Source organism: Monomorium pharaonis, chromosome 4, assembly GCF_013373865.1.
Source record: "Monomorium pharaonis isolate MP-MQ-018 chromosome 4, ASM1337386v2, whole genome shotgun sequence".
Taxonomy (NCBI): domain Eukaryota; kingdom Metazoa; phylum Arthropoda; class Insecta; order Hymenoptera; family Formicidae; genus Monomorium; species Monomorium pharaonis.
Genome location: NC_050470.1, coordinates 9,037,859 through 9,063,757, shown reverse-complemented (window position 1 = coordinate 9,063,757; position 25,899 = coordinate 9,037,859). Strand labels below are relative to the sequence as shown.

At 38.5% G+C, this 25,899-nt stretch overlaps 1 protein-coding gene across 1 annotated transcript in view; it reads right to left on the bottom strand.

Moving 5' to 3' along the window:
- Window positions 1-22,799, bottom strand: part of LOC105830800 (single-minded homolog 2) — a 54,681-nt gene extending 31,882 nt beyond the window's left edge. Inside the window, exon 1 of the mRNA XM_036285575.1 lies at window positions 20,589-22,799. The gene's annotated coding sequence lies outside the window, so the exon portion shown is untranslated. The remainder of the gene's footprint in view (window positions 1-20,588) is intronic.
- Window positions 22,800-25,899: the final 3,100 nt, after the last annotated feature.

Here is a 25,899-nt window from a genome sequence, read left to right as displayed (position 1 = left end):
CGTCGTCGTTTCGATCGAGCGGGCGAGGGAACGGGAAGAGGGCGAAGGGGGTGTCCGATTTGTCGCCGACCGTGGACGACAATATGGAGTGCTCGCATCGGCTTTAAGGGATGCGAGGAGAGCGTCCGCTACATGCGCTGATCCCTGCGATACTGATGACTGCAGTCGCTTTGTATTATTTGGATTGTTAATTATTCAATGATAAAGGACAGCTGAATAACTGCGATTCATAATTGTGCTAATTAAAGAATTTTCGCCAAAATAAAAAATAATTTTATTGTTAAACACTAAAAATTACAGCCCAAGGAATAAGGTAAAGGCACGTAATATGGAACTTGATTTTAAACGATTGTCGAAAATAAAGAAATTTTCTAACTAAAGCGTCAAATTGCGACAAAATTACTTAAGATTCATAAACGATGTTAATAATTTGTCGATAATGAAAAACCTTCAAGTTGTACTATTCATATACTATTCTTCCTTCATTTATTAATTTCAGTCTCGCGGAAAGTTTCGAAGGTTATTAAAAATTACCGGATTTTAGCGGATAATGCCTTAAATGGGAGGCTAACGAAGTTTTATTCCTCCATTAATTTCACGAGTGGATTTTACCTTAATAGAATTTTAATCTCAGATTTAATTACCGGGATAGTTAACGTTGAATATTAAGGAGGCGCGAGTAAGGGTCGGTCGTTGACCAATCATATTCCCGCAGAAAGGTGAATATATAATATTACTAAGAAATATAATAATCACGGAACACATTATCGTAACGAGACGCGCGGCTTCCGACGCGAGGCTCCCCCTTTTTTTCTTTTAGGGCCATCTTCAATTCGTTACTTTCTCACAGACAACTGTGCGTGCGCGCGCGTGTGCGTGTCCAGGATACGCGTATCAGATGACGATTATTGTGACATATACGCAGATAAGTTCTATCGTTCTTGTTCTCGCACGGCGCATTCCTCAGACAGATAATTCCATAGCACTCGCGTGTAGTACCCGCGCGTGGAGCGCGCCCGGCGCACTCGGCGATACCAGGAATCATGTTCATCTCGGCCGACTCCGCCGTGTTTTTCTTGCATTGTGCTGACCACGTATGATCCCAAGAGAGAGACGACGGTCGCGTACGGACCCGGCGTTGCCAGCCGCACGATACCGGCGTATATAGAGTGGATGCAGCAGCGAGTCGAGACGCTTTTTAAGGGGATATCTTTCCGACGATGTGTCTCTCTCGCCGAACGAAGTAGGATCATTTGTACATATATCTTTATTTACTTTCTATTTATTATCTTCGTTTACTTTCTAAACGTTCAAATTTAAACATTTTTACATATTACACGTCAGCCCGATGAGCCGTCTACCGAAAGTAATCTAAATTTTAACAGATACACGAAAATAAAGTTTAACCCCGCGAAAAACAGGAGTAGCTGGTGGAGTTTGCGGTTTTCGAACTTTTGCCACAGCGAGCGCTCGGTGATTCTTTTTCCCAGCGAGAAACGATAATAAATTCGACATCGAAATGATGATTTCGATGTTGAATCGATGTCGATTCGATGTACTATTTCTCACTGGGTTTAATTTAACATGATTGGTTTTTGTCCCATAGTTCTTCATCCCCTCCACATCCGCGGCTCGGCAAAGATCTGAAATCTGCTCTAGGGGGTCGTTTTATCGAATAACGATAAATGGATCACCGCAGGTATTTTGCATTTCGATAAATTTTTCTCTCGCGTCTCGAATTATTTTAATTTCCCCTCGCGGCGGCGAGGATCGGCAACGTCGCGGTGTCTCGCGCGCCTGCACGTGTTACACTCCGCGAACAGACGTAGACGGTACAACGTACCCGCTCGCACTCTCCGCCCTTTCTCGCTCGCGTCGGTCTTTTTTTTTTTTCCTTTTCCTTTCTCACTCCGACGTGAGCACTCCACTTAGCGTTACAATGTTGCCCGTGAACCGGCAAACACATCGAGCGGCGACGCGGTGAGCACACCACGCGCGTGCAACCCGCAATTCTACACGCGCAACTCGAATTTCCACGCGTCTTTCGTGCGCGCCGTCCTCCGCGCGCACAAAGCCGCTCTCACGAGCGAAACGTGCGAGGGAAGAAAATAAAGCGGCCCCGCGCGACAACGCGCTTCTCTCTCTCGAAAGAGAGAGAGAGAGAGAGAGAGAGAAAGAGAAAGAAAGAATCGACGACGCGTGACGCAAATATCGCAGGTCCCGTCGCGGCGCGGTGGCGGGCTAATTAAATCAGCGCGAGCATCGAGGCGAGGAAAAGGGAACTTGTTGCAACGACCAGAGGTATCGCCTGACAAATTGGTTCCTTTCCGAGAAGGCCGCGCTTTGGCGATGTGCAGCACACGTCTCCTCTCGATTCCCCAGATAAGAATTCGGAAATGTCCTACCTGACAAAAATTAAGCGGAATAAAAGAGTATTAGAATGTTAGGAATAGGAATTGGAATTTTTGAGTCAGTTTTCTCAATGAAACATTAAACGTAACGTACAATGGATAAACGAGCAATACGGTATAAAGCGTAAATGTGTCGCACAAGATACAACATAAAACAACTTATTAATTTTAATTCCTATTTACATATACAGGACCTTGTGCATATAATATTTTACTTAATTAAAATTTCACGTTGAAAATTCCTTATATTTGCTTTACATTATTTACTCTCTAAATTTCTTAGAGCGAAAATACTGCCACTACAATTTTTCCGAGTAATTTTCCATTCCAATAAGAGTCATTTTTCGAGTGATTTTCCACTCGAATAAAAGTTAAAAATTCACTCTAGACTAAATTTTAACTCTTAAATTGTAGTGGCAGTATTTTCACTCTAAGAAATTTAGAGAGTACTGTAAATTCTCTTTTAAAAAAAAGAAATAGAAATATTTAAACGTTTTCGAATTAATGTAACATCAAAACGCAACAATAACGATGTCGATATCGAGTAAAGATTTATGGGGAATAACAGTAATCTAACCTTAAGCAATTGCCTTACGATCATTGTAGATTGATAGCAGTGCAACTAAGAGTATTTTGTTGCATTTTGAAACAAAGAGAGAGAGAGAGAGAGAAAGAGATGTGAGGGAGGGAAAGAGAAAGAGAGGGAGCGCCACGGTTGATAGGTCGCGTAGTTTATTGATCATGAATTTGAGCCTATGTTTGGACGCCAGTATCGCGACGCCGTAACGTGAGAATCGTGCACCGTAACAGGCCGAGGAGGCAACAGCCGTACCAAATCGTTAAACGGCTCGCGACGTGTTTAATTTTTAGCTAAACGTCATAACAAACGAATATCTTTCGATTGGCACTTTGTTTCTCGAGTTCTGGCCCGAGAAATCGCGCGGGGAGTCGCGTATCGCGGGTACTTTAAAAACCGCGCGCCTCTTATTCTCCTGTTACCGAGCTCACCGGGGGGTACGATTCTGTTACCGATTTCTCGAAAAGCAGTAAAAGCTAACGACGTGTCGTAAAGTTGATATTAACTCTAAGAGACAAATACGGGGTGCATTATCACCCCAAGCGAGAAATTTATGCTCATTTTCGCGCACATTCTTCGTCTTTCTTTAAATAGATTTTTCAATACTTCTCTGGCAAAAAAAAACATTGTTTTCTTCGTGAAAAAACTAAGCAAATGCACTACTTAATTATTCATTTACCTGTTGGTAGAAAAAATTGAGACATCCGAGAAGTTTGGGGTAACATTTCACTCCGCTTTTGTCATTGAAGGTGGTTAAATTTAGTTTTGTTTTTTAGTATTAAAAAAAAACTTGCCTTTCGCCCAATCTTCGATAATAAAAAATAATAATAATCGAAAGGTTGCGCAGCGCATTCCTCTCCCTCGGTGCTCGTAGATTTCACGGACGATCGTCGCTGAAAGTTCCGGGCGACAATTAGCGTAACGAGGAGATCTGCTTTCTCTCACGGCCCACGGGAAATTCTAGCAACCCTACGTTCGAGGGTGAAGCTTCGCGCTCGAGGGAGGAAGTCGCGTTCGCGTACATGTCTGAGATAGGCGCGTGAACGCGTAACAAACGCACGTGTAAAGCTCTTGTCAGACGGCACGATATTTCTAATTTGTCTTGTCATGAGTCGCGTGCAGAAAAAAATATAATTTTTCTTCAAAAACACATGACAAATTTAACCAAAAAAATCAAAATATACAAAATACAAATATGATGTTTTATTATTTGACAAAAATTTCTAACAATTATGTTTCATATAGTTAGCGTACATACAAATATATTTAATCCCATTATATACACATTAATTGATTCAGAAAGTCAACTGATTTGTTTGTAAATTGCTGCACATTCTTGTAAAAGCACGATAGAAAACCTAAATATTTTATTTTGTATGAATCAGTTTTTTCTTTCAATTCTTCTTAAAACTACCATTAGAAAAATTGTACTGCACGACAAAGGTTTAATGTGCATCTCAGAACGGCAAAGAGATGAGAGAGGGAAAGATGGAGAGCTGGTAGGGCAGGAGCTACCCCATCGTAATGAAACAGGGAAACCAGAAGCGACGGAGCAACCCCATCGGATCGAAATGGGGAAGGCCCTTGTCCTTTCATACGGGCGCACAACCCACCCGTTAAACAGCCCTAAACTAAGTCAATTTAGTTTTGACGTTAAGTGTGACTGATCGTCCAGGCGTCCAGGATCGTCCTTTTAAAATGGCCACCCAGCAGCAATGCGTTAGGTAAAATAATAAATGTGCGACTCGCAAACCGTGGCGTTTTAAAAATATTTTTCTGACTGAGGAAATATTGAATATAAGGCAAATCAAACGCAGTATTTCAAGGGAGTCTCTCTCTCTCTCTCTCTGTCTCGTCTCCCCTCCCTTTCTGCTGAATTTTTTCTTTACCCATATTTTTTTCTTGGGCAAATCAGTTTAAAATCGATCATTTTTAATTAAAATTTAATTATCTGTCAAATTCAGATATTTTATTATTAAATGTATTAAATATTTAGTTAATTCCTGGTATCAAATCATAAGTTTATAGAAATTAAAGTAATTTAGTATTGATTTCATATTAATTCGGAAATATCTGAATTTTTCTTGATATTCCGTTTCCTCTTTTTTTTTTTTTTAGAGAAACTTGAATTTTTAATAAATATTAATATTTCATGTATAAAGAAAATAATGTAATTTCGGATTCTTTGAACGCAAAATAATTTTTATTACATATTCCTATATATGATTACTTGATACATTCATGAAATGATTCAATAACGATTTGGCAATTTCAAATCACGCAAATTTCAAGCTGACTTTTTCCTTTATCATCGGAAAATACCTTAATCAGATAAAACGAGTGAGTTCCTCAAGATCAAGCCTTCATGTCTCGGTCAAGATATTTCTACACGAAAAGATAACAATCTATCGATAATTCAGCTTCGTTGTTTTCGCGTATATCGAGCCGATTCACACTGTTAAAAAAACTCGCGTGCAATTGTGCAGGTACGCAACGAGCACAGCTTTTGCGGCATAATATACTTTGTAAAGGACGAACGTGTGACATCATTCGCGGCCGTACGTACGTGCCCAAGTGGAAAACATCCGCGGCACCAATTATCCATTTTTGCACGGAATTATCGCTGGCAACCGAGATAAAGCTCTGTCCGGCTCGCGCGCGCTGTATACAAATCACCCGCGACAATTGCACGCAAATTAGTCGTGGGATAAGTCCGAAGAATTCGTGAGCGCCGTCACGTCCGGGATTTTGATCTTGCCGATCTTATCGCGCGCGCATTTAAAGCAGTACTCGTTTCTCTGTCTCCTCCGTACTTCCATCTGTGTTGCAAAAATAATAAGTCAAACAATCGTTTTGCTTTTTCTTTTGCTTCGCTGAACTTAACTTCCGAGAATAACTCACTCAAAAAAATTTTTTGATATAGATAGATTTCTTGATATCACAACCAAAATGTATCGCTAATTTTTGTATCAGCTAGAATTTTGGCTGTCACGTATAGAATTTCAAAATTCTGCTTCTATCAGTTAAATTGATTATGTGCAATACATGTACATATTACAGTATTTGCTAATCTCATTTATCTATTTCAGCTAGATTTTACACACATATAATTTTTGTTGCAAGATCATTTTTTTGTGCTGATAACACGGAAATAAATGTTTCTTCATCACCAAAAAATATTGAAGAATATGCGTTAAAAGATGATTATGTGTGTGTATATACAGGTAGAAAATTATATAATAAATATTTGCGACTATAATTACATAGTAAAACAATTATAGTCAAGAATATTTTTATAGTAACTATTACCATAATATTAGTAATAATAACCATATATTTATACTAATTCTAACCATGAACAAATTGTACTATAAATTATACAACTTTAAAATATCGTATAGCATATAATAATTATTACAAATATTATAGTAATAATTATTTTAAAAAAGTAATATTCCTGACTATAATTATTTTACTACAATTATAGCCACAAATAAAACACATTTTTCTATCAATGTATGTACATATAAGATTTTATTATTAGATATATTAAATATTCATATACATATATATATATGTTATTAAAAAAGAGATGATTTGTGCATGTGCGAGACAATGGACGAAACCGGACGACAGTCGAAATATCGCGAGGAAATATTGCGAGGCCACGCGAGAGAGCGTGACATCGCCGGGAAGAAATCCTGCGAGAGAGGACACAGGGCGCGTATACGGGCACCGTCACGCCCTTATGACGAAGGGAACGGACGCAAGAAAACGTAAAAAGGCCGTCGGTGATTCCCGTGACGTCAACGAATCACCAGGCACAAGTCGGGTCAGCTGGCCGAAAGCCAAGCTGTAAAATAATGCGGCGCGTTAGTCCCGGTCCTAATCGCCAGATCGACGTGCCTTAAATTACGGCCTAATAACACTTTGTAATAAACGCGAATAGAATGGCGCATCGCATGCATCGCGCATTTTTGTTTTTTTTTTTTTATCTCTCTCCGTCCGATTTCCCAATGTTCGATACTCTCTGCTCGCGACGTTATCACTTCCAGCTGTAATATTGAAATCCCGTTTATTAATACGGTTATTCAAGCGAACAGCGACGCTTTAATTAATTCTCTCTGCATCGGCACGATTTCCTTTTTTAATCAGCAAAGATATTTATCGTTATTGAATATATATTTTGAAGAATTATTTAGATGCGTGCATTTGCCCTCTAATAAATAATGCTCATAAAATTATTGCAATAATTTGCAATGAACGTATTTTCAAGATTCTTTTTTTAAACGAAATATCATACGAGGCTAAGCTTTCATTGTTTTTCCACCGGAAGATTTCTTTCTTTACGTATCTCCACATACAGCTGTCGGCGTCAACAGTTTTCCCCTTGCTGAGGGAGCGCACTTTAATTTTTCGCAAAATCCTGTTTAATTTAACGTCCTGTTTACGAAACGGTGCCCATTGTCGGGCGCCGACCCGACGACGGGCGACGCGACTTCTGGCTAAAGTAATTTTCCCTTCGCGGAATCGGCGCAGGTTCGCTCTCGCCGTTTCTTCCTCTCGCCCTTTTTTTTTTTCACCCTCCCGCCCTTCCCGCGCGCTTTGTTCCGCGTGCGCCATCGCCATCGCCGTTGATGTATCACGCGGGGCGAGAGGGCGAAAGCGTGGAGGTGATAATAAGCCGTAAAGACTGTGAGACGCATCGGGAATGCGTGAAGTATTTACTCCTTTTAATACACCTCGACGATGGTGGGACCGCCGTCGAATGATCCCACCGGGACGCGCGCGCGCGCGCGGGGCCCAATCGCCATAATTCAACGACGTTATGGCAAAAGAAGATGTCACTCGCGCGCATTACAGGGTGGTGTCGGTTCAGCCTGTAACAGCACGCGTGTATACGCGCGAATGTTGCGTATACGTTACAGCGAACTTTTGACTACCCCCTTTCGTACGCGCTCGACGATTTTGCATAAATAACTTTTCAAGAACTGAATTTCACAAGGGGATGGCGCAACGATCTTATCACGTTATATGGTTTGAGTTATTTTTTTGTTCGCATTCTATTGGAATCGAAAATTCAAATCGCTCGGCGTCACGTATAACGTTGCTATCAGTCGCGTACAACACGCGACTGTTTTACGTAAGGAAGAAAAAAAAAGGATCGCGCTTGGGGAGCTAAGAAATACGACGGAAGGAAGGCGAGAAGGAGCGTAATATCCATCGCGCGTCGGCTCGCGGCAAAGTAACGCGAAATAGAATTTATTGGCGTAGGCGAGAGAGTGTGGCCGGTGAGTTTTTGAAGTCCCCGGGACTCCGTTGCCTTCGCCATTCGACTCGCCAGTAAACCACCACGACTCGTCTCGTGAACGTTGGCAGGACCGAGCGGCGGGATGGTGCCGCGCGTTCAGGCTCGGTTTCAGAGCCTTTAAGAATCCTAAGCGAGAGAACTTGTACTTGAGAATACCGGACGCGACTCGCCCGGCACTAAGGAAGTATCAGTTATTTGTCGCCTTATTACTTTGGAATTTTTTTAAAAAAATTATGAACGAAGAAGATTATATAAAATATCGACTAAGCGGTGGGGGTTTTGCTTTGCATATAATTTTCGTGAAAAATGCAGTATTCCTCGTCGGGAGCAATTTGCGTAATAATGGCCGGTATTCATAGTCGAATCTTATTTCAAGATCAAACACTGTCTTAAGATGGTAATACAGTTTTGTGATTGGTTAATGACATCTTAAGCTAGTACTTAAAATGATTTTAAATATAAGATCTGACTATGAATACCAACCAATGAGTCCTCTCCTTTAAAAACGTTTTTAATAAACAACAAATCCCCATGATATATTTATAAATCAAAGATATATTTTAGATATTATTTATTTTAAAAAAATATATTGAGAAGTCTATGTATTTATTCTTAAAAAAAATAACAAGTTTTTAAATATAACATTTAAATGTATAAAAAATATGTAGATAATTATTATAATATAGTTTTAATAATATTTGTATAAACATTTATTTATTTTTTTGATATAATGTACAAAAATTCAATTTGTCTATATAATATAAATTTTATAATATAAATATTACCTAACTAATTGCTAACTAACGGAAGAAATGTAATGCCACTCTGCCTGCGTATTCCGTAGATCGTCTCATGGAATATGTCCTTTCTGTTTTCATACACGTGCGCGCTCACACCATCGTCTTTCACCATGGACCCTGACACAGGGCCTATGGGCTGTGCGACGTGGAAATCGCTTAAAGCATGAAATTGTATGCGTGGGAATCGGAATGGTGCGCGAGAGATTAGGGAGATAAACTAACTAGTTGCCCTCTTTCGATTCAGAAGTCAACGCGAGAATAATAATTGTGTTTTAATTCGGGTGTCCCTCAACGGTCGAAAAAATGAAACAAGAACAATTGCAGGAATGAATATCCACTCATAGAAAAAAAAGCAAAGTATAAAAGTTATGTTAACTCCTCTAAAAAATTGTTTGATACGGTTTTTACTTTCCCTTTTTTACCTCTCTACCTAGAAAATAATTTTTTTTAATTTTTTCTTCTCAATTTTATTTTTTCAAGTTGTTGCATTTATAGATAAAAAATATAGAAGAATAAATTCATTTTTATACAATAAAAAAAAAATCGTATTTAAACTGAAAAATTTCTAACATTTTAAAAAATACTTTCTCATTTTTTAACAAGAATAAAGTCTTGAAAAAACTCTCAATTGTAGAGATCAAAGTGCTGAATATTAAAAAATTTTTATCAGATTCTTTGATGCACTATATCCCCCCCAAAAATTAAAAACATTTTTAAATATTTTTACATATAAAAAAGCCTTCTCGTCGAAGCGAGGTTTATTTTCACTATTCTATTCGGCTATAGCCTTTTTCAATTTGCTCGAAACAAATTATCTGATTCGGAATAAAAGGATTGAAAAAGAAATTACGTCGAGTCTTGTACGATAATCGAGACGTTACAATTTGTTAATTAATCATGCGCGCGCATTTGATCGGCCATCGTCGGAGAAACTTTCGTAAGCATCGACGCAAGGTCGATCCGTGTTCTTTACAACGAAAGTCTTGAGGTGGGCGGTGAACGACGGCAGCCTTGGACGTCGGTACAACAACAAGGATATGTCTGTTATGCTGACGGTGCATCCTCTACCGTAATCAAACTTGTGGAACTCCCTGTGCGGAGGTATCGGCGAGTCGCGAAATTAAAGTACAGCGGCGTGCGCGCGATTGTATTTCGGGAAACGATGGCGTTGCTCGTGTTTATCACTTTTAGCACGTGCACGATTATTTTTGCATGACGTTACCGTGAACAATCATCGTGATACTCCCGGATAAGGAAGACTTGAACTCCCAAACAAAATTAATAAAAAAGAAAGGAAATCGAGAACCACATTGTCCCAAGATTAAATTCTAGAAAACGGGCGAAAGAAAGGTCCGATGAAAAGAGAATTGTCTTACAGTTAGTAAAAACGCAAGGAAATTATAAACCAAGAACGATATATCAGCACAAGATTAAATTCTGAAGAGGATGCAAAAAGAAGTTCAATGGAAAATGAATTGTTTTAGTTCGAATACTGATTATATTTTCGTTTTTTACACGATTCTTTTTACAGTGTTCTAAGATGTTCATTAGCACCAGTATTATTAAATTGTTTATTAATTTAATTATGATATCACGTACATTTCTGCAATAATAACTACAAAGTGTACGAAAAATTCATGCAAAATTATTAGCCATTAAGATCTTCCATCTTCACCTGTAAACGGTTCTCTTTTCTTTAAGAATCATTTTAACCTTCGCATAAAAATTATATGATAACATCCGAATTTACTGCTCCTAAAATATTCTTTTTTATTAACGGAACAATTTGTTCAATCGCTCATCGCGGAAAAATCGCGTCAATCGCATGTATTCTTTCTGATTTCATGATGATTTTTCACATACGCGCGAGTTATCTTAACATTCGATTCTAACATCGCCGCGATTTCTGTGTGACAGAAACGGGATAATTTTTTCTTTCGCGAGGCGAAACGACGATGACGAAAGCGCGTGCGAAACGACCTGACGGAATTTGCAAGCCTCACGTGGCAAAGTGCCACAAGCACCGGCCGGGGGTTGACTGCCGTGGCGACCCACGATACTCTTTTTATTATTCCGCCGAGAGTGCTCCCTCGGCCGCCGGTGGGTTCTTTTATTTCGCGATTTCTCTCTCATTTCGCTGAACCAACCGACCGACCGACCGACCGACCGGCCCACCGACACACAGGCCGAACTTGGACCTGGTCGCTCTGCCAATTTGGCGGGATTATTGGAAGTCGCCGATCGTGGAAGAGTAACGCAAGAATCGCCGATAAGCGATTGCCTCAATTTGCATATTCTTTCTCGTATTTTTGTTTTAATATTAATTTCTCGAAAAATTGTTTGGATCCTAACAACAACGACTTTAGATATTAGATAGGAATGTCTCTTGTGCGTCTCTTATTTATTAATTTATAAATTTTTAATAATAAGAAAACATAGATCGGCATGCGTGTGAAAAACGCGGCTAATTAAAGACAAGCCTTATTCGACCATCGCTGGATATTTCTTGTGTGAATTTGTGTACCTTTCCCAAATAAATTTATGGTCTTGAACCATACACTGAAAAAAGAACTGTTGTTAATTTGACTAAATTTTTCAACTTGATTAAATTTCTTCAATTCAAATGTTTATGCATTTAACTTAAATACATAAAATACTTGAACTTCAATTTAACTATTTATATATTTGACTAAAGTATATAAATGGTTGAATTAAAGAAATTTAATCAAGTTGAAAAATTTAGTTAAATTAACAATTTTTTTTCTTAATGTTAGTTACAAGAATAGTACAATATTACATTGATAATAATAACTAAAAAGCATCTGTTACCCTCTTCCTCCGAATACCGAATAAAGAAAGACTGTTGCGAAAAATAATAAAAGTTATTAATTTTTATTTGTCAAAATCTCAGCTGCCGCTGTTTAGAACCGACTTGCCATGAAAGATGGGACTCCCTTATTATCTATAACTATTGAATGAAACGAAATGTTTCGCGTATACGCCTCCATATGTCACGCAAGCGTGAAATTCACGCGGTGCAAAAGGTGGAACTGAAAGAAAGAGAGAGAGAGAGAGAAAGAAAGACTTACGTTTCATGACTCTGATGATTGGGCTGAACGTTTTATTTAGATCCAGAGCGTTGGTCATGCACTTTGGTTGCGCATGCATGGTCAACCGTAGGCGCGAACCTTCCCCGAAGCCGACCGATCCGTATCATGGTCTGATCGTCGCGGGGGAAAGTGGTCGGGTCGTTGCAAGAGGAGCGATGCAACTTAAGGTTGTCTTAAGCAAAACTAAACTTCACGTCTTGCCTCCACGACATCCCGGCATCGCGTATCCCCCCACCAACGGCTTCTTTTCAGTCATGTGGGATTTACGCGTACGGGGAGTAGTTCTCACAAATCGGGGCGGTACCCCGTTTAAAAGACGAGCATCGGTGTCGCGCTTACACTGGCGTGCGTCACTCTATGCAGACGTGTACAAGATACAAAATTAAGCGATGCCCCGTCAGCAGATCTACTACGAAAAAAATAATAGTAAAGAGAGATGACCAATATGGGGCGGGGGGGGATACTTTGCGCTTGTAATTTTCTTCGGTGTTTTTTTAGAAAGCTAAAAATAAAATCTTAAACACGAAACTAGAAAAGTCTTCTATTAGGTGACGTATTAATTTTTATAATACTTTTTGATATTTTATATTAATTAACGTTTTTGCAATATAATCATCAAACATAAACGTCTGAGAAACTGAACTGTAAAACTGACAAAATAAGCTACGTTTTCTTATTCATTCCCTCTAACATAAGTTATTTGTACAAAATATTCTTTTTTTTCGTTGTAAAACATTTTTTTGTCGATTATTCAAGTACCTTATGCTATTCTATGAGACACAACATGTAACGCAATTATATATAAAGATTAAATTAGGTTAGATTCGTTTTTAGTAGATTTTATATGAAAAAAGAGACCCATAAATGTATAAACTAAATTTTTTATCTCTTTAATTATCTAAATCATGTTTTTATCAGTATATTAATACAATGCAATATTTAGTTCTCGAGAAATAAGAAGGTGCCGTAGGAAACCTATGCTGGTATCGGTAAACTTTCTCCCAAGTGTACTTTCCAAAGTATATAAAAGAAAATATGATTAAGATAATTGATCTGAAAAACAAATAACAGCTGTTAACTAAGATTTCGACGATTTTTAGATTCGATAGGAAAAATTTGCCCGCATCACCGACCACCGTAGTCAGCTAAGCGAGCTAAGATGACACAACAATCTTCGTTGTGCTTAAGATATCAACGCCTGAGTCATTACACGATATGCTGATTCGTAGACTTCGTGGGATTATCAAGGCACACAAATGCACTTCGCTCATTTGAGCACGGGTGTAGAGTCCTTTAAATTGTTATTATATCCATGTCTTCTTTCAACTCGTGTTTCACCAATCGTATTCTCAATATACATATCTCATGTATCATATATTACACTGGAGATTAAGATAGTCGTCAGCAACAGTCAAAGTCGTCGAGGCTGAAAAAGGCGTAAAATGAGTCATTTTTCACAACGACTAAAAATAAACTATTAATATTACAATTATCGCTGTGACGAATCAAAAACTGATGAGAGCCAAATTTTTATACTCAATTATCGCAAATAAATACAAATCTTTATTAAGCGAACGGCAAATTAATCTATGGATTATTTTAAGGAATCGTTAATATTCACTTTATATAGAATTTCGTTTGTTACAAAGTCAAGGCCTCTGTTCTTCCGGGGACTATCTCGGACGTCACTTCTGGGGCGGAGGCGTCGTGATTTGTCGGTTTGCGTCCCGGACGGATCCCGATATCATAGATCACGCCATTAATATCGATCGGGATCACGATGCCCGGGCGGGCCGTGACGAGGAAGTGTCGAGTTTCATGTTACTACACGTGTCCGAACGCTTAAGTCGTCTTCACCTATCCGGTCTTTCGGGGCGGGAGGGTGCACCAGCTGTGACTTGCGGCCTCTCTGATCCCCCGGCCCACACCGCCCGGACACTTCCGGAAGACCCGGGCGAAATCGAAAATCGTAGGAGTCGCTGCGCGCGAACGTACGTATACCGCGCGAATCTCACTCTCTCCGGCTCGGTCCGCGAGGTTCGGAAGAAAATTTTTTTTCCGGAAATCTGTCCGTTCTAGAAACGTTATCTTGTAATTATCGGAGCGTTAACTGCGCCCCGCTATCGAACACACGCGCGACGAATCGCCCGCCTCGCCCCGGACAATAAACAAGGCGGGCGAAAACGTAAACCGTGTATAAACCGGGACGCGAGGGGATTTTTAACGCGTCGTCGGCGAGATTCCCTTCCTCTTTCTCTCTATTTTCCGCCTGCGAGAAACTCAATGCGCGCGCGCACACACACATTGTGATTCTGTCGGATATACGTTTACGTTCGCGCGCGGCTTTCGAGAGCCGCGAGACAAAGCCGCTCTCTGTTCTGGCGTTACTCCCCCCGCGCCACGTAATGCCCCGTAGATTTTACGAGGCTGTAAAGAAGACGCGTAAGCTATTCCTAGCGGGGTAGGAGAGGGAGGGCCGGGTGTCACCAATTTTTGTTACGCATATATAGAATTTCGTTTCGCCGATAAAAGTCACCGATTGCCACGGCACGAATGACGAAGCGCGCGGATAAACTTAATTAATTTCTCGTTGCAAAGTTTTTCGACAGCTTTGCTCGAAGAGATTTACTACACAAAAATTTAATTAATGTCGCAGTAGAATTATCGCTAAGCCTTTCATATTCGAAGAGAAACCGCGAAGGGAGGAAAAATGTCGAGGAGATTGCGGGAAGGGGAGAGAATTGTTCGTTCAATTTTCAGCACGGTAATTCGCGATAAAACATATCGATTTTCATCGTTCGAATGACATGAATATCGGGCATGACTGGGCGAATCGCGATCTTCATACCATCGCGTATCGCAACGTTTATATTTATTGCGGTTTGTTGTGGAGGCATTAATCTTGATGTGTCAACAATTTATTATACAATTCTTCGTGCCGGTAGCGTTTATAATAATAACTGACAATGAAGCGTAATGAAAATAATAAACATCGGTCAGCTTTAATAACTCTTCCGTCAGCGAAATAATTTTTCTTTCAAAACCGGAATTAAACGGAATTAAAGGGGTTCCACAAAACTCTTATTACGCCTCTTACAAAATCTTTTTTTTTTTTTTTATTGCTATTTTATCTGTCGTACACGCTTTACAAGTGTCTATCCACGCGGAGAGAATTTTCAACGTCGACTTTGAAGAATTCTATTGTAATTTTAGTAAAATTAGACCAAAAATACATTTTTATAATATAACGAATATATAATAATGATATAAAACTAATTTAATTAAAATTACAGTAAAATTTCTCTATATATGTTGTACTGCCACAAATTCTGAGAGAAAATTCTCTTCGCGCGAAGATTCGTGGCTAAAAGGTTCGAGAAAATCTACAGAATACAATCCGCACACTAATTATAATTCCTAAACTCGTTACGTCCGGTGAATTCCGAGTGCAGCAACGGACACGGACTCGTTTAGCCCCGGGGAAATGTTTCGCGGCCTCATTTGTCGAGGCGAAAGAATCAAGAAACTGAAAAGTCTTCGGCTCGCTCCCGCAAGCGCGCGCGAGCGAGGTAATGATCGGCGCGTGTTCGCGCGCGGTGATTTCTCTTAGAAAAGCGCGCCGCTGTTTGCGAGCGTTTTGCATATACACGCCGGTCGGCACCCTGAATTACCTAAGAGCTGTTTACGCACGTGCCAGGATGTTGTAAGGCGTGCACCCGCACCCGCGCGCGCGGGTTCATTCAATTATTGCCACCACCGTTACGACTACCACTTACTTACCACTATTATTAGCTATTGCGACCGAACCATTCATGAATTACTATTATTATTGACGCGGTAATACGGTGAACGCTCGGCTGCAACGATTCGCGAATGTCCGATTGTCCGGCAATCGCTTTGCGCGACTCTTGAAGGTAACTTGAGAATTAAAATCCTTTTTTTTTTTCTTGTTGTAACCCTTTTAATGCGGGATCTTGAGATGCAAAAGAGTGGACTTGATTCACGTGATGATTTATGTATTTATGTATTATACATATGTAAGAATTTTGGAGGTCATTGAATAAGAACTTGATGCCAGAATTAAAATTTTAAAATGACGGAAAATTTTGTTAAATTTTTTAATAAAATAAATTAAATTAATTTTTTTGCAAATTTAGAAATCTCAATGTCTGATACATGTACTCAAGTTGCTTTAGTGATTAAGAAGTTATTAAAAAATTTTTTATTGCACATTGTTTTATAAATTATTTGAATTTTGTCATCCTCAAAGTCGCGATTTTAAAATTTACGTTAATAAATTTAGAAATTCAAAAGCTTCGTAAAAATCAAGAAACCATTTTTTGTGTGTGGACAATTTTAACAATATTTATTTTAAAAATAATGCTGAAACTCTATGACATCTGTAAATATATATCATCAAAAAGTTTTAATACAAAGAGTTTTAAAAACATATCTGCATCCTTGAAAAACATCCGTAAATATATATCATTAAAAAGTTTTAATACAAAACGTTTTAAAAACATATCTGCATCCTTGAAAAACATGGGTGTGAACAATTTTAGTAACATTTATTTAAGAAGTAATACTGAAACTCTATGACATCTATATAAATATCATTAAAAGGATTTATCCGCATCCCTAAAAAACGCTGAAACAACCTTCATCACTTATGCGATTGGGACATTCTCAGGATGCTTCTCAAATTTCATTCTTCCTTTTTTTCCTCAGATTTCTTTCATTTCGAAATTCCCAAATAACCATAACGCTATCGAAGAAATCTTAAATTTGTTTTCTTTTACAACACGAGAGAGTGTGTGTGTGTGCGTGAGAGAAAAACTTCCGCGTTTTTACATTAATCGAAAGGATTTAGTTATGACAGGAGTTTGGCTTCGCGTCTCAAGCACGACGTCGCCGTATTATACGTCGTTTAAAAAAAAAAAAGTTTGAAAATAAAGCCCAGTGACGCGATCCCAAGATTCACTACGTCGGTCGTGACAGCTGCTCGCCCGGCGAAGCGCGGCGTAAGTCCTCGGAACCGAGTGTTTCTGCTACGTGAGCCTTCCTGCGGAAGGGTGTAGCGGGTATCAGGATCACGCGTAAGGATCACGTCCGACAGTTCCCACATACAAATCGGTTCGGGAAACGACACGCCTCTTCGCGGCTGCCGCGGCGCGTTACGGCGCCTTTCCTCTATTTTTCTTTACGCGTCGCCCGGCAAAATGAGAATCCAGCGCGAACAACCCGCAACAAACTCGAAAATAGTCCGACAAGTTACACACGCGCGTCGCGTTCATGAGCGGATAAATCACGCGTTTCAACCCCTTTTTGCCTCGTCGGGGCGGCTGTAGTAGATGCATTCTCGATGCGAGGACACTCTCAGCGGCACGCCCGGAAAGATTTACGTCGCGCCTCGAGAACGCAGACTTGGAGGCGACTTATCTAGGATAAACATTTAAATCGAGGTTTAATGACGGTGGAACGTATTGATACTTTAGAGGGGAAAAAAGAATGTTAGCATTAAGTTAGCTTCTTTTGTAGGAGAGTTTTTAGCCAAGTCTAATTATCAGGCCTAATAAATCACTTAATATTTGAAAGAAAGAGAAGAAGTTTAAGAAAGAACTTGAAACTCTTTCCAAATAAATGGCAAAACTTTTGCATTTAATGTAATCCGTTTCTTTCTGTGGACGTATACAGTTTTATGTACTTATCCTCAAGAAATTTATTTTACATTAAGCGATTTTTAAGTTAGCATTATATTAAAAGAATTTTTCTTCGAATATTTTCGCCTTTTGGTAACATATAAATTAATACAGTTTCTAAGGCTGGAATAATCGTGAGCTTTCTCAAAAGGAAAATCAATCTCGGGGGGCGTATTAGCGAAAGGGTAGAGGCTCGTACACCGTGTGAAAGATCATGCGGGCGCCGTAACACAATATCGAGATAAATTCAATGCGTTTCGACGAACAATTTACCTGCATCCGCGCGCTCGAATTACACCTGCGACAAGATAACATTGGTCTAAATTCCTAATAAAACTCTGAATTAGATTAAACGATACTTTCACGCCACAATATTTTTAGTGCAATCGTGAATCAATTAACATAAAAATTTAGCAACGTATCCATAACTGTCGTCTTCTTTTAAACTTTGGACCACCAATCCTAAAGTGATACGTAAGCAAATTTGTACAAAAGAAAAAATATTTACCTTTTCTGATTTAAAAAAAATTTTCGATTTCTTTTCGTAAAACTTTCAAAAAACTTATTTACTTATCATGAATTATACTTTCTAAGTCAGAATTAATATATTATTCACTGAAAAGCAATGCATGTATTACCGATTAGAATAATTGTATGCATAGTATTATAAAATAAGATTTCATTAATTCAAATTTAGAGAGTATAATGAGAAATAATGTCAGTAATTTTATTGTTTGAGTTACCGCATAATTTCTATATAGCAGTAGATTATTTATATATCGTACATTTTAATTATATATCATATCTAGTTTAGTTATATATCATATCATATATAGTTTTAAAATGTTTTGTTTCGATCCGTTTTGTCCACGATCTTCAGCGTAAAATCAATGCACTACATCACGCTCGTTTTATTTGATTAAATTAATTATAATGATATAAAGTTATCGTAGAACAATATAAGAAAAGCTTTAAATATTACTCTGTAGGATAATTTTTATATACGATAAGTTTTATATAATCTTAATATATACGGCTACAATTTCAGATGATTGATTATTCAAACATTTCTACCGCTTTCTCACGCTATTGGTGTGCAAATGTATGCCATCAATCGAAATACAGAGATACTATTGATAATTACGAAAGATTACCCGTGCGAAGTTATCGAAGATGTATTGGAAATATCGAATTGAATGCGGGTTGTTTTCTACTCTCAAATTTCAACTTTGACCGTTTTGAATATACGTGGTAGATAAAGAATACGCGAATATATTGACTACGATTTTTTTATTTAATCTTTCGCAAACTAACCGGGACCGATTGAGATCCAGACAATTGTCCAATTTTACTGATTCTGCTTTAAATTTGGACGTATAATTCATATAAAAAAACATTGCGAGTAAGTGTAATTGTATTTCTAAATGTTAAAAAAATGTGTACTAATTTTTTAAAATTTTTTAAGCCCAAATACTTGAAAAGTATTATGTTTGTCAATTAGTTTAATTAATTAGTGAAACAATTAGCAGTGAAAAAACAAGTTTATCAGATGAAGAATTAATATAATGTTATAACTTGATATTTAATAATTTAATAATTTAATATAAGAAATGTATCTTCCTTTCGAAATTCTTGTTTTTTATAAAATAATTTAGTTAATTTACAAAAATAAACACTTTATACATACACTATTTTCCGACATCTCTACGCACCATAACACTTTAAATTAATTTTTATTACTGTTTTGCAAATATAACAAAAATTTTCAATAACTTATATATAGTGTAATATCTCTAGAAAGTATTTGTATGATTGTTCATTAGAAAAAAGTTGTGCATTAATATTTATAACTAATTATAGCGCTTTCAGTTTCTGAAAGAAAAATAATTCGCAGAACAAAATTGTCGAATCAGTGCGTACAGAATTAAATAGCAATAAATTCATAAAATGATTGACTCACACGATAAATGAATTCCATCTAAAAACATTGATTTGCAAAGCTATTCAATCTGTCATTTGAATAGTAAATAAAAATAGTAAGTAAATAATTTCGATTACAAGTTAATTTTTACATATTCGAGACTTCAACGCATAGTCAACGGAACACTCAAAAACATGATTTTGCCTGTAATTTCAACGAAATTATACACGGGAAGAATTTTCTCTTAAAAATTACCGTGAAAATCGTGGTAATTATGGGAGAACGTAAACCTTGAAGAATTTTACTATACTTTTGACAAAGTTTTAGTAAATTTTAATAAATTTTGTTAAAAGTATGGTAAAATTCTTCAAGGTTTACGTTGTCTCACAATTACTACGATTTTTAGGGTAATTTTTAAGAGAAAATTCTCTCCGTGTATGTGTGTAAAAATTAGCTGAGATAGATAAATGATTAGCAAATACTGTGATCATTTACAAATTCCATATGTGACAGCTAAAATTCTAGCCGACCCAAAAATTAGCGATACATTTTGGTTGTGACATTAAGAAATCTGTCTGTATCAGCAAAAAATTTTGTTTCGGCGCAAAATACCGTTGTACCTGTGCATTTCACGTCGGCTCTTTTATTTCGCAAATATATTAAAGTGTACAGGGAGAAAAGTGGATTTCGATTCCCGTCGCTCTCGCGGCGGCATTGAATGCCTACGTGCCGTTCTTTGAATGCGATTATTTTACGAACCTTTAGCGAGTGCTCGCTTTTATCTCTCATTGGGGTCCACCGGGGAGGGGAAGAAGAGTGGGTGGAACCAATTAATCTCCCTCGGCAGGCTCCCTCTGATTTCGCTCGACTTCCTTGGAGACGTGCACTTTTATCAAGCCGACGGTGCTTGACACATTTCCAGCGACGCCTCGAATTTCCTCGCCATTTTCCGATCACAACTCTCCGATCTCCTCACTCGTATCGCCGCCGCGCGATTTTGAGGCTCGTTGACACCATCGATTCGCTGACAGATCGTCAAATTGATCGAATTAATTTTATACGGACTATCAATTTTAGTCTTTCATAATTTATTATATTTAAGCGTTTCTGTTACACAACCTATATTCGTTATTATTGCACTACGTCGCGGATCTATTCGTTATTATTGCACAGTTAAATAGCGCGAATTTTTCGTGTTTAGCGATCAACATTTTAAGCTTGTTTCAAAACTATATCTCGCAGTGATCTTTCACTCTTTTACTTTTTTACTTTAATTTCGACGCACACATTTTCACACTACTACTTGGCTCACGTATAAACCGCTCCGATTAAAATCGCTATATTATTTCGTTATCGTTCAGATTTACTTTCTTCTTTTACCACAGTCATTATATACCGTTTAACGATCTTCTCAATTAATTAAAGTCGTGGAAATCAGCACGAAACGTATCCCTTTTACGTCCGGATTTCTTATCTCGCACTTTTCTCAGACTTCTTATCTCCATCCCGAGATGTATCGATAAACCGTCTCCCTCTAAATCCTCCGTCGCGGCAAAAAAAAACCACACCAAAGCGCACCGGCTACGTTGATTCGTCAGTTAGTACGGGATTTCTTTTCGCGGACGTATCGTGCCAGACGCTCGGACCGATCGCACTCGCGCAGCCCGTCGCTCCGTCTCGCCTTCGGAAGCAGCTAAAAGGATGTTACTCGCCGCACTTAACAGTACATTGATCGAGTAATTCGCGCTGTAATTCACGCCGACAAACCGAGGAGAGGGTCACTCTTCCTTAAACGACGTTGAAATTCGCGAGCGTGCAGACGAAACTGGAGCGGGATCCCTCGCGCGACCGCCCCTCGCTCTTCCTACCCCTCCGAGATTCCTCCCGAGCTCTCGTCGCATAATTCACATAGTGTTCAAAAAACAACAAGACTTCCGGTGTCTCTCAAGCGTCGCGGACACACGAACACGCGCCGAACACTCCGGCGTAAAATCAAAGCGCGCCAGTCACTCGAGCGACGTCTTTTCTTTCGCTCATCCACGCCGCCGACGCAACACGCACACGCGATAGGGCGCCGATCAGTCCCGCTCGGTCATGCTAAAACGTAATCGGCATCTCTCGGGGGTATAGACTCACGGTCTCGTGCACAACTCGAACCCGTGCAACCCGCGCCCGGCGGCGGTATAGAGATTCCTTTCCGTGGGCCGTCTTCCATCGGGTGTCTTCTTCTCCCTCCCTCCCTCCCCCCCCGAACATGTGTTGCAGTTAACGTCTTCACGTCGTGGCACCTCGCGAGGCGAATCTCTCTCTCTTTCTCACACGTTCTCCCCGCGACGGTCGCGCGTCATCTCGGCGCGATCATCCCCTTCGCGCCTCGCGTTCGTACTTCGCGGTATACTCGCACCGGCGGCGGCGAGTCGAAGCAAGCACCCTCTTCTAGCGCGCGCGGATCCTCGGATTCTCCGGGGGGTCTCGTACGTCGAGAATCTGTGGCACCCCCTCCCCCATCCCCCCCCCGTCCGGAATCAATTCATCAGGCCGCTACCGCTGGGTTACGTGTCGCACGTGTGCAGCAGGATTTACACAGCGCCGCGCGGTATTTGGCCCTGGCACAACTGGATGCACCGTACACACTCCGCTGGACTCCCTCTCCCCTACCTGCCCCTACAGCGTGGACCAACAGCCGCCTGGCGGTGAGCTCCTATCCGTCGCCGCCGCCTTCGCGCCCCTGTCCTCCTCTCGCACCTTCCCACCCCCCCTCCTCCTGTGTGTCATTCTCTTGCGTCACCGGCCGTCCGGTTTGATGTAACGCGGAGGAGCCGCCCGCGGTAGTACGCGCTACCGTCGCCGGAAGCCACCCGGTTTCTCATTGATAGAGTTATTAATGATCGCGCGTATCAATTATCACTTTTCGTTTATTCCCCGGTAATTTGTTATCTACTTACTCCTGACGGGCGAGTATCTACATGTATCGCGCGGCGAAGTCTCTCTCTCTCTCTCTCTCTCTCTCTCTCTCTCTCTCTCTCTCTCTCTCTCTCTCTCTCTCTCTCTCTCTCTCTCTCTCTCTCTCTCTTCCCCTCCGTTTCTCTCCGCCGTGCGGGAGACACTTCCGCAACGCACACAGTCGCAACTTCCGCGTGTGCACCACGTCGCGGAGAGTAGCTATGTGTGCGCCGAGATAACGCCTCTCGCGTGCCATTGGCAGCCTCCGGCTCCTCCCACGTGGCGTCTGTGTGTGCGGGCATCGCTCTCCCCTCTACCTCCGCGGAAGTGTAGACTCTTGGGTCTTTTCTCCCTCTCCATCCCCGTGTCTCTCCGGCCGACAGTCCCCCTCTTCCGCTCCGCGCGATGAGCACATCATCCCTATTTCGCCACTCGTTTTTTAATGTACTTGCGCATGTCGCGGTGCACGGGGGGGGGTGAGAAATGTGGGGAGGGGGCGGGGGTGAATTTGTACCGCGACCCGTCGCGCGCGCATCCTCCGCACCGGGTGCGAATCCTCACCGCCCTTCTTAAATTCCGTAACTGGGTAGAGGAGAACGTCGAAGATCGGCGGGATCGATTGTCTTCCTGACTACAACATGTGTTATTCGACATTTATTCAACGAACGGCCCGTGTAATAATTCAATAAATGCTTGGCACGGTCTCGTTTGTATAGAATGACCGGGATTATAGTAAATTTTATGTGGCATTAAAGGGGCGAGTTTCTTAATAACACGATATTTTATTAAAATTATTAATATAATAAATAAGTGGTTTTTATTGAGATTTATTTTGAAAGTTAAATTTGTATATTTTAAAAAGTCTATACACTTTATGACACTAAAATCTTTATATTTTGTATAATTAACATTTATGCACTTTAAAATTGTTAGACATATACTTAATTATTATTAATTTATACTTCTGTTTTATTACAAAATTAAAGCCTCTCTTTATCATGTGATTTTTGGATGCTCTTATGATATATTTAGAGCTAAAAATAATTGAATTCAGATGCTGAAATTTAAAAACATATGCACTCCATAATTACAATTTAATGTAACATTTATTTAACATTAAATTTTTGTTATATTTTTATTGCGATTATACACCCTGAACATTTTAAATTATCAATAATTATTACATTCGGACTCTCGACATATATTCAAACAATAAAAGAATGTACAATAAAAAGGGCAACTAAGAGCACAGCGCAGTAATTTTATAACTACATAAATTTTATACCTACACTGAAAATAAAAGTATATGATCCATTAAACTTTAAAGTTCAAAATATAATACGTTTTATCACTAAAGAAGCTAGGTGTTGAAAAAAATTAGAAAAAATATAATATCAATAGGTTCTTAATTTACACACTGAGAAAAAAAATTGTTGATTTGACAAAATTTTCCAACTAAATTAAAATTTTATCAGTTCAAGAATTTATGCATTTAACTTAATTCCACAAATTTTAATTTAAGTATTTATATAGTTAATTAAAATATATAAATACTTGAATAGATAAAATTTATTTTTGTTGGAAAATTTAGTCAAATTAACAACATTTTTTTCAGTGCAAGTTATTTTTTAATAAAATTATTAAAATTAATCAACAAATTTTTTAAGCCAAGTATAAGACAATACGTCTTCTATAGAGTTGAAATTAATTTTATATAAATGGCTATTATATTACGCATGTGTGTCCGATATTTAATTGAATGTGCGATTGCGAATAAAAGATTCGATTGGTGACGTATTGATGAAGCATTTCGAGATAATTTTATAGTCATATATAAATATGTTATCATTATCTAATTAATTTTTATTTTTATCGTGTGTATACACATATAAAATACATGCAAAAGAATGAAATTTGTATTTTTACCACAATAATCTTTCAGTTAGAACCATATGGAGAAAAAATTCAAAGTACATTCTTTATTTAGTACATCTTACCTTCTCGCACTATCCGAGAAATATAATATTTAAAGATTGAGAAGATATTTTATATTTTATAATAATGATATGAAGTTTTATTTTATATTGATATTTATACTGAATATTGTATAAATTTTTAAATTTTATAATTACGCAATAAATTAAAATTTTGTTTATTTATAACATTTACATGAAGATCAGAAATGAAAGATTGTATTACATTTGTTTCGGTTTTTACATGAATGTTAAATGAAGCAAAAATATTTTTATTTGTTGTTCAATAATTTATACTGTGTTGTGTATTCTCAGTTGATCTATTGCACATTATTTCATTGTTTTTAGTTAATGTAAATTTAAAATAAAAGTATGACGTGTTAAAACCGATTAAAATCGATATAGTCGTTAAATGTATTTTATTAAATCAGAAAAAACAATATATATAATATCACAAAGCTTATTTATAACATTATAAACGTAGTAAAAGATCGATGGTTTAAAAAGACCTCTATTCAAGAGATTGATTTATTATATTTATATAGTTATTTATTTTGTACTTGTCGTTTTTACCTTTGTGTACCACTTTCTTTGTTTTTATCACGTACATGCGATTCAAGAAATCACCTTGCACAAAACACCTTGCACATTATTTGACCCATTGAATGCCGTACCCAGATGCGCTACAGGTAGTAGTTTTTTCAGACGTCAGTCAAAAATCGTATCTGCTTAATAGCCAAATCGTTCATTCCTCACGTGCAAGTAATTACGATTTACAAAAAGACTGAAACGAAAGTTTTACATCCATTGGTCCGTTGTAGAATTCAACCGCATTTCAATCTCGACAATAAATGCTTTTTGAATATGATGAAAAACACTCCGATTGTTTTTCCAGGATTCTTTGGCTTTTTATGTTATAATCTTTTCTTAAAAACTTTTTGGTATTTAAAATTAGAATTTGTCAATTTAATAAACAATCGATATACAAAATATTTTAAAAGCGGAGTTATCGCTATTCGATCTTATTTGACAATAACAGGATATAGTAGTAGAAAGAAAGATTCATGTCGCGATCTGCCTTTCTCTTTCTAGATTTTTCAAGATAAAGGATTACAGAAATTTCGTCGCACACTTCTTCACTATATGTCAATAAA